The 10,000-nt window shown below is 37.4% G+C and overlaps 2 non-coding genes across 2 annotated transcripts; one reads left to right on the top strand and one right to left on the bottom strand.

Moving 5' to 3' along the window:
• Window positions 1-3,875: 3,875 nt before the first annotated feature.
• On the bottom strand, window positions 3,876-3,947 carry trnat-ugu (transfer RNA threonine (anticodon UGU)). Its single transcript has one exon. It is a non-coding gene; the product is annotated as a tRNA-Thr (tRNA).
• A 1,465-nt stretch (window positions 3,948-5,412) lies between these two features.
• trnay-gua (transfer RNA tyrosine (anticodon GUA)) lies at window positions 5,413-5,500 on the top strand. Its single transcript is given in 2 exon segments — window positions 5,413-5,449; window positions 5,465-5,500. It is a non-coding gene; the product is annotated as a tRNA-Tyr (tRNA).
• Window positions 5,501-10,000: the final 4,500 nt, after the last annotated feature.

Here is a 10,000-nt window from a genome sequence, read left to right as displayed (position 1 = left end):
CATTTCTACTCCATTAATATCAGCAGTGCTATTGCTACCGAACGCTAAATATAGATCCTGGCAATACTTCATGAGATTATTTTTAGAAAATTGTTTATTTTAAGTTTTCCAACAAATCTGAACTGTAATTGTGAAATATTACAGCTGAGAATACAAAAGGAATATGAAGATCAAATTCAATGTGTGAAAATTATTTTCTTGGAAGTTGCCAACCTAAATGGAGGCACGTGTGTTTCCACGGTAAATTTACTCCTGCTCCCAAACCAATATGGTGCAGCGATATCTGAGAATGGCACTGTCACTGCATATGAGTCACGTGTTCCAGCTGTCAACCTAAGATACCATGTTCAACCAATGCTAGTAATATTACTGTTGTAATAAAGGAGCAAGAGAGGTGCAGTTGGTAGAGCTGGCGACCCTTAAGTTCAGAATTGTGGATTCAAGGGTCGTTTGTGTCTTTTCTGATCCCTTTAATCTTTTAGTAGGACAGTGCAAGCAGGACGTGATAGTGTACAGTGACAACCCAATGTCGTATGTGCTTTGTGTAATTCAAGTTTCTTACTGCTTTGGGGCTTGATTCAGATATCGCTGTGAAAGCAAGGGGCAAGCAAAGGTTTTTCTAAATCGAGGGTGATCTGCTCACGAGTAAGAATAAACACCTGAGCATTTACTGTTTGAAGATAACACTTTGTTGCAATACTTCTTCTTCTTAATCTCACATAATGGTATTTTGGCAGGGCAAAGAAGTGTAGCCCTTGTACAACTTTGATAACTGATTAGAGCTTTAAGTTACAGCAGCAGGAGTAGCAGTAATGGCAAGATCGTATTTGGAGTCCAGCATTTCTAATTTCTTATGCAGAGCCGTCAACTCCGAAAGCACTGCTGAGCGCAATAAGGAATTGTGGCTTCAGATCGCTGTAACTTAGAGCTGCCTTGGTCTGTTCATGCTGCCTACACGCTTTGAATTGCTGGCATTTTCTGCAAGCGTTCCATTCTGAGGTTTCATGAAATTTCTTACATTTGAGACAACACTAAAATATTTCATTTGGGTTACCTAATACATAGTGCAAACTGTATCTGCATGGGGATCCTGTGGCTCATGAAGCCATTTGTTATTCTGTTGTGAGGTGTGAGGGGCAGAATGCAAATCGAGTTGGTGAATAGAAAATGAAACAGGAGTCACTTCTTGAGCTATGAATTCCAAAAAGTATGAACACCCATGGATTTTAACAGTGCAGAATACTCTGCAAATTGCACTGAGTTGCTTGCTTACTTCTGCTGCTTTTACAGTCATTCACTGTCAGCAAGCACTGGAACAATTCAAGAGAGGTAAAAACAGAAGCTATCAGGAGTGGGAGTTGAACCCACCCCTCCATTTGGAGACCAGAACACCCAAGCCAGCTAGAAAGACACACATCCTTGAGTTTTGCACCTTAGACCACTCGGCAATACTGACAAGCAAGAGTAAAAAGGTGTGCTGAATGCACACCTGACTAAACTGAATTTCTTCCCTGAAATGATTTGCTTGTGAAGAGCCAAGTTGCTTTGAACGGATCTTGGAAATCAAATATACGGATGGATTCAGAGTGTGCTTTCCAAAGTTTGTGTAACATTTTCCTTTGCTAGGGTACAGTTGTATTCCCAATCTTGATTACCTAAAACCGGGTCCCATCATATAAAACAGCTTTTCTTCCTGGGGAACAAAGGTTGTTTTCAATATTTCTAATTTTGGTTTCAAGATTGCAATTTAGTGTGATTTTAAGAAACTATTTAACATCATACGTGATCTAATTTTCCTGAGCAAATGCGTTTTTCTATTGTAATCTCTTGTGAATGTGTGCATAGGTTTCATGGTTTCAATATAAGACTATAAAATGTCTTCTTTGTATTATTCTGTAGTAATTTGTGAAAAGACAATAAAGTTCTTAACAAATCCCATATATTTTATTTCTGCATTCTGTTAAGGCTATAACAGATAACTTTTCTCTACAATTTTGAGACAGAGTAACAAGTAGAGACGTTTTGCAAGTTACTTGACAATCTAGATAAAATAAAATGGAGGTGAATAAGGAAGGCACAGTAGGTTTAGAAGACTGATAACTTAGCTCTTGGCCACCATCCCATTGCATTCAAAGTCTCAGCCTACTATACTATGGTGAATCAACGCTAGTAATATTACTGTTGTAATAGAGGAGCAAAAGAGGCGCAGCCAGTAGAGCTGGCGACCTTTAAGTTCAAGATTGTGGATTCAAGGGTTGTTTGTGTCCTTTCTGATCCCTCTAAGCTTTAAGTAGGACAGTGCAAGCAGGACGTTATAGGGTACAGTGACCCCGAGTGCCTTATGACCATTGCCTGATTCAGCTTTCTTTCCATTTTGAGCCTCGATTCAGATATTGCTCTGAAAGCATCGGGCGAGCAAGAGTGTGTCTGACTCGAGGAAGATCTGCTCACAAGTATTAAAAACTTCAGCATTTACTGTTCGAATACCACACTTTGTTAAAACACGGCTGCTTCTTAAGCTAATGGGTAGCGTTTTTTGAGCACGCATTGTATAGTTAATGCTGTTATTATTAAAACCTTAAATTCACATAATGGAATTTTGATGGCGCAAAGTAGTCTAGCTCCTGTACAACTGTACATGCCCTCTGATTAGAGCTTAAAACTACAGTAGCAAGAGTAGCAATAATGGCAACAACGAGTTCGGCATTTCTCATGTCTTCTGCAGAGCCATCTTATCTGAATGCACTGCCCGAGATAAAAGAGGACTTGTGGCTTCGTTTTTACAGACTGCTGCGTTGCTCTGTTCATGCAGACTACACGCTTTAAATTTATGACATTTACTGCAAGAGTTGATTTTCCAGGGTTTTTTTTAATTCTTCGCATTTGACCACGCACTAAAATATTTCATTCAGGTTCGCCGAATACATCATGAAACCGGTATTTCCAACGGTCTTACATGAAACCTTTTTGTTATTCTGTTCTGAAGTTTGAAAATGAAAATGAAAAGGGGGTCACCTTCATAGGCATGAAAGAAGTCCAAGCCACATAAAAACCCGCGAATTCTCACAAATTGCCTTGTGCTGCACCTTTCTTCTGCTGCTTTTATAATTCGGGCTTCAACATTTCAATGCATATCTTATGATAATCACATTCACGTGCTTACGAAGCTTTTTTCTGTCCGTTGTGTTCTTGCGAAGCAGTTTCTCCGTTTTCCTCCTATTGTGATTGTCAGCGAGAACAACAAGACTGGAACAGTGTAAGACAGGGTAAAACGCCTTACTGTCGGGAGTGGGATTTGAACCCGCTCCTCTATTTGGAGAGCGGAACACACAGCTTAAAAGACAAGAATCTATGAAATCGTTATTTTAAACCATTCGACTATCCTGAAGAAATGTATGCTGAATGCACCAGTTGCATCTGATTTTCCGTAACTTTAGGACGATTGACACAACTGGAAGAACACAATTTGTGGCGTTTAGCATGACATAGTCTTGCAGGCAGACAATGTTTTGTCCCACTACTTATATAATTTTATCGTTTACTCGTTTAAAAAAAAAACTCGGTCTTCTCGTTCCTAAGTCAGATTTTTAGTGCTTTTGAACGGTTCTTCCAACCTAGACTGACAGCTCACTCGATCTGTTTGTGATCAGACCATGGAGTGGGGGTTGTACCAAACGCACGTTCCTTCCCAATGCTGAGACGATCATTTGAAAGATGGGTGTGAAGAGAGACAGGCTTTGTCGACTAAAAAACAGGGCAGGATATGCACGAACACTAATCACTGGCGACAGTTATGTTCTTCTTACTATAGAAACCCCTACATTGCAAATTTTTTAAAGACTTTGAAACTAAAGGAGAGTGGTGACAAATGAAACAGGCACGGGTGGGGCTTGAACCCACGATCTTTGGTTTACAAGACCAACACCTTACCACTTGGCCACCGCGCCTTCAAGGGTGGATAAATTATTTTTTTCTGAATCTTGTTTACATCGCCTGGAGGCAGCAACAACAAAAAATAGGGATTTTTAACAAGGAGATATGCAGCAGTGGTGTAATCCCAAAAGATGCCCCCGAAGAGACTGGAGCTTTAATCCAGCTCCTTAGAGCGCTCGGCCGCATTACTCTCGACAGCGGCTCTTCAGCTCTTGTTGTCTGACCTAGTGGTGTTATGACGCATGGAAGTGACTGCAACTTCGTTTTCTGAGATGCTTTCTCTCACGAGGTGAAACCTCGACTTCTTTGGCACCTCTGGATATACTTCTTCTGTAGAGCAGGCTTTCACACCTTAGCTTATAGCACCCTTCAAGTCATTTTATTTTTATAGAAAGATGCATTCCTGTTTTAAAAATGCTTTATGAGGCGTGTTTGATTAAATGGACAGTTTTCTTATTGTAGAATGCAGATCTGTGCAGCAATTGTACTGGATTTGACTGGGATTCTGAAATATTTCTTGCAAAGGTATTTAGACTTTCATGAACCTATACTAAAAAACAGACCTGAAACTCCCTAGCTTCCAATCTCTGATGTTACTGTCTTGAAACTCAGACGTGATGTTCTGCAGTGTCCCTTTACTCTCGTTGTTTTCAAAACGACCTCCGTTGTCGGGCGCAGTTGAAGTGGAACTGGCCTGACTGCACTGGATCAAAATGTCCCTTAATGGGACTAGAATGAAATTCTAATATACGTATATTGTTATAGGTCAATTAGACATCTCTGATTTTACAGTATGTCCATTATACATAAATGGTTGAAGTTCTATTATACGGATACATTTAGAGGACTATTATACCTATATAGTTAAAGGTCTATTATACATCAAAGATAGGTTTTATAGGTGTAGAAACTAGTAAATCAAGCCAATGATTTGGTTTAGAAATTTATTCTGAAAATATACAATTATTCACACCTGAAAAATATGTAGTTCCAATTATGCATTTTATACAATATTGTATTAAACATGATAATGTTTATTACAATATTGTTTATTACAATATATCATAAAAAACGCAACTAGTAAACTTCAGCTATAAATTATAGTAACATGGGAATATATATATAGTAATGACAAACACAAACTAATTACATTAACACGCTAATATTTAACTCAAAACAACATTTCGATTCAAATATAAGTTTTAAAAATCACAACTTCTATATTTCCACGAAAATATTTTTAATGTTGCACAAACACTACTTTCTAATAAAGATAGAATTAAACTGTTCTGTGTCTCATGGTGATCCCCCTCTCGATACTGATGAATTGTTTAATATGATCCCTCGAGAAAAAAAAAGTGTCAATATCCGCCTGGAACGATTGATGCCCCATCAAACAATTTTTAATTTCCCCGGAAGTTCATACAGTAGAAACCTGCTTTGTGGCTTAAATTCAAGGGAAACAATGCTCCCTACACCCCTTCGATAGCTCAGTTGGTATAGCGGAGGACTGTAGGGGAAATAGTAAGGCATCCTTAGGTTGCTGGTTTGACTCCGGCTCGAAGGAATGTTCTTTTTGTGAACTTTAATCAAAGAGATAAAATAGCAAATCTTTTTCACTCAGACGTTGATCAAAAGCTTAATAAACCACGAAGCAGACCCAGTGGGCAAAAGACGTATAATATACGTCTATTAAACGCATACCTTAGACGTCTATATGTGGTCTGCAATTTGTCTAGAATGAAATTCTAATATACGTCTAAAGTTATACGTCAATTATACGTCTATGTTTAGACGTTCATTATACATAAATGGTTGGAGTTCTATTATACAGATAAATTTAGAGGACTATTATACATATATGGTTGGAGTTCTGGATAACTTTAGAGGTCTATTTTACGGATAACTTTAGAGGACTATTATACGTATATGGTTAGAGGTCTATTATACGGATAACTTTAGAGGTCTATTATACGTATATGGTTAGAGGTCTATTATACGGATAACATTAGAGGTCTATTATACGTATATGGGTAGAGGTCTATTATACATCAAAGATAGGTTTTATAGGTGTAGAAACAAGTAAACCAAGCCAATGATTAGGTTTAGAAATTTATTCTGAAAATACACATTCACACCTGAAACATATGTGTTTCAAATTATACATTGTATACAATCAATCAACAATCAACATATGGGCAATAATTATAAAAAACACAACTAGTCTTAAACTTCAGCTACAAATTCTGGTAACATGGCAATATACAGTATAGTAATGACAAACAAACTAATTACATTAACACACTAACTCAAAACCACATTTTGATTCAAATATACATTTTAAAATGTACAACTTCTATATTTCCAAGAAAAAAAATATTACAATGGAAGTTAAGACGATTTTTGTCCACTATTTGCAAACCCTGTCTAATTGTCCTCACAGTTAGAACCAAAAACCTATTATTTTCAGTGTCCAGATCTCCTGGCCCCCTGCCTTGCATATGCATTCTTCAAGTAACACATTGCGTGCTCCTTTATTTCTTTTTCTGTTGATGTAGGGTGGGACTTCAGCACCGCAGCTAGGAGAAAATTATATAATATTACTTCCCAAAAAAATGATGATTAATATAAACTTTAGTATAATCTAAAAAATGAACGGTTTACTAAGCTCAAAGCTGAAATAAATGTATAAAATTTGGCTTGCATCATAGCAGTTGAGCAATAAAGTCTGTCCTAATTAAAGAGTACCCAAAGTTTGAAAGTACAACATAGAATAAGAATACAGAAACGGCAAAAACGATTTTGTGTCATCTTCCCCATTCACACTATTTTTATGTCCCATTTTTTGCTTATTCACGTACTATTTTAATCAAAATAATATTAAGAAAGATCTGTATGTATTCAGATAGTATTATTATTGTTCATACTTACTCGTCAAAAGAGGATTGCTGAGATATTTGCGGATATACTTCTACGTTTGAAAAACGTGTCCAAAATGGTGACCAACGAATACTAGCAATGCATTGTGGTATATAACCGGAAAATATGCTGGGTTCGATATTTTCTCAACGTATGCGTTTATTAATGTTGTCGATATTATGGTTGAAATTTAACATTGATAATACATCGCGGCTATGTGCCCCCTGCTATGAGCTGATGTGCAATTTTAACGCATGCAGTTAGTAAGGATCGTACTGTTTTATGGTATTATATATAATGACATTATGGAATAGGATGGGGACAGGCCTGGCATCACGGGGGGGAGGGAGGAGTGTCGCCCCTTCAGTTTTGGGCAAAAAGATTTACCTAACTTAATTTGCGCCCTAAAAAAATAGTTGTACTTTGTCAATGGTCAGACAACACTAAATGACACGAACAGTCACTCAGTCTGTTTGATGGGCAGGAGGGCTATCCGTCCAGGAACTGCACATATCAGTGTCGTTATTGAGTGTCAACATTACGATCCTGTTTGCTCAGGTGGACCGATTCCTTGCAGTAGTTTATCATTATACTTAAAATCGTTATATAATTAGGACTAGTTATAGCAGTCTGTGCTTTCTGTTGGTTTTACAACATTTTTTTCTTAACGATTCAGAACGTCCATGTAGCTGCAAAAATGAACGCTTATGGTACTTTTCGCTCCAGGCAATACAAACTGTGAGAGTGACGAAAAATGTGAAACTGAACTTCATCGCAAATACCAGATTGCTAGTCGTTATCTTCTATCATGAAGCACTAATCAATGGCATAGCTGCGAGATTTCATTTGGGTAGCTGCACCATACAGCTCCGTTTCAACCGAAATATCACTCCCCCCTCAGAATTTCAGAAGCCCCCCTACAGCTTTTTCCCCGGGCACCGCGCACTGATGGGGGACGGGGTGTCCAGGAAATGGTATCAACTTTTCTCAAGAAAATAAAAATATAAACTCTATAGGCACTCAAACATTTTACTGTTTTTTTTCAGGCAGGTGGCAAGACCCCCTCAGCAAAACCCTTGTATGCCAAGCTGTGGGCATTGATTCCTCGAATATACGTATATTCACGGCGAAAATATGGCTATACGTATATATACGTCGCCTCGACGTATAATCAAATATAATCATTAATAAACGCATATAAAACGTCGAAAACACATCTAACACAGTGCCTGAGGCTTTTTACATTATGTATCGTGTGTGCCGCAACTAGGAGTATACGGCACTCTGCACAGTGTACGAAGTAAATTATTTTCGCAGTAATTAATTTACACGTGTATAATAAATATAGTAATAAATATAATAAATTAATTATTGCGAAAAAGTAATTAATTTACACGTGTATAATAAATATAGTAATAAATATAATAAATTAACTTCGTACACTGTGCTTTGATATGGATGTTCATTTGAAGGATTTGAGGAAACTATCAAGGATCTCAGAACAACCAAAGATACATTTGGGCATCTGCTATTGGTAAAGATTAATGAATACAGTAAGTGTGAAGTTTGCACACACACGAGAGAAAAAAACCCGTTTTAATTCACTTCATTAAACTGACGGTGCGTATAGCAGAGGATGGTTTCGATCCATCGACCTCTGGGTTATGGGCCCAGCACGCTTCCGCTGCGCCACTCTCCTGACAGCTGTCGTGGTGTGATTCAACACAACTGCTCTATCTTTGCTTTCTAAAAGTGTGCCCGAGATGAAAAGTCTAAACGGTAAACGCAGACGTCACTTTGAGCACTTGGTCTTTTATAGTACAAATATCACACGCTGCACTACATGGGCGTGTCTTCAAGATCGTTGTGAACCAAAGCTTCTGCTTTCCAAGGCAACTGATTCTTTCGTCTTTAATTCCCAAATCTTCAATGAGAATCAGTGAAATGAAAACCAAACACATGTACACACTCGCGTCCTAGCGTGAAAGAAAAAAGATGGAAGCATTTGAGAAATAACAAGAGTAGTCTGAACAGCTCCAGCCTGTCAACTGCTCTACAAAGTGATCGCTACCTCCACACCCAGTTTATAACACTGAAAATGATTCAGGAAGCACAGCAAAGTTCTAAAAGCAGAGGTTGAAAAGCGTCTAGATACATAAAATGAAAATTTCTCAAAAGTAATATCTTCATCTTTGAAATATTGTCATCCATATATTTTCGTTTTTCTCTTTTTTACATATCACGCTTTCGAGAAATAAACTGTCTTGTAATGAAGGCTGCATTAGAAAATGTGTATCTAACTTTGTTCAATTAAAACCAGCACATCCCAGTGGGCAAAAGATGTAGAATATACGACTATTAAACCCATACCTTTTAAATTGTAATCAACAAATGGCTAATCATCATAAAAAAACACAACTAGTAAACTTTAGTTACAAATTCTAGTAACATGGCAATATATATATAGTAATGACAAACACAAACTAATTACATGAACACACTAATATTTGACTCAAAACCACATTTCGATTCAAGTATAAATTAAAAAATTTACAACTTCTATATTTCCACGAAAATATTATTAATGTATCACAAACGCTACTTTCTAAAAAAGACAGAATTAAACTGTTTGTTTTGTGTCTCATGGTGATCCTCCTCTTGATATGAATGAAATGTTTAATATGATCCCTCAAGAAAAAAAAAGAGTCCATTTCCGCCTGGAATGATTGATGCCCCATCAAACATTTTGTAATATCCCTGGAAGTTCATACAGTAGAATCCTGGTTCGTGGGTAAACAAGACTAAGGAAACGAGTTGGAAACTTGATGTCGAACTGGGATTTAGATCACCTGAAATATTACGCTACATTGGGCAGTATGTGCCAGAGAGTGGCTTTTTCACTCAGACATTGATCAAAAGCTCAGTAAACGGCGAAGCAGAGGCTTTTGTTCCGAATTTAGCTCAGGTCTGATTTTCTTGTTTTGGCCAAGATCTGAACTTTGAATTCAGCGACTACTTGGTCTGCTTTGTAATTCAAATATAGATACAAATGTCACGGTTTTTTTGTAGATATAAAGGTGTTCTCTGTTTTCAAAGGATAGGTACTTAATTGGCTTTATGATTTGGTTTTGATTTTGTATCGTTGTGT

Source organism: Lepisosteus platostomus, chromosome 5 (genome assembly GCF_059453375.1).
Source record: "Lepisosteus platostomus isolate fLepPlt1 chromosome 5, fLepPlt1.hap1, whole genome shotgun sequence".
NCBI lineage: Eukaryota > Metazoa > Chordata > Actinopteri > Semionotiformes > Lepisosteidae > Lepisosteus > Lepisosteus platostomus.
The sequence above is the reverse complement of the archived record's forward strand: the minus strand, read 5'-3'. Positions and strand labels throughout refer to the sequence as shown.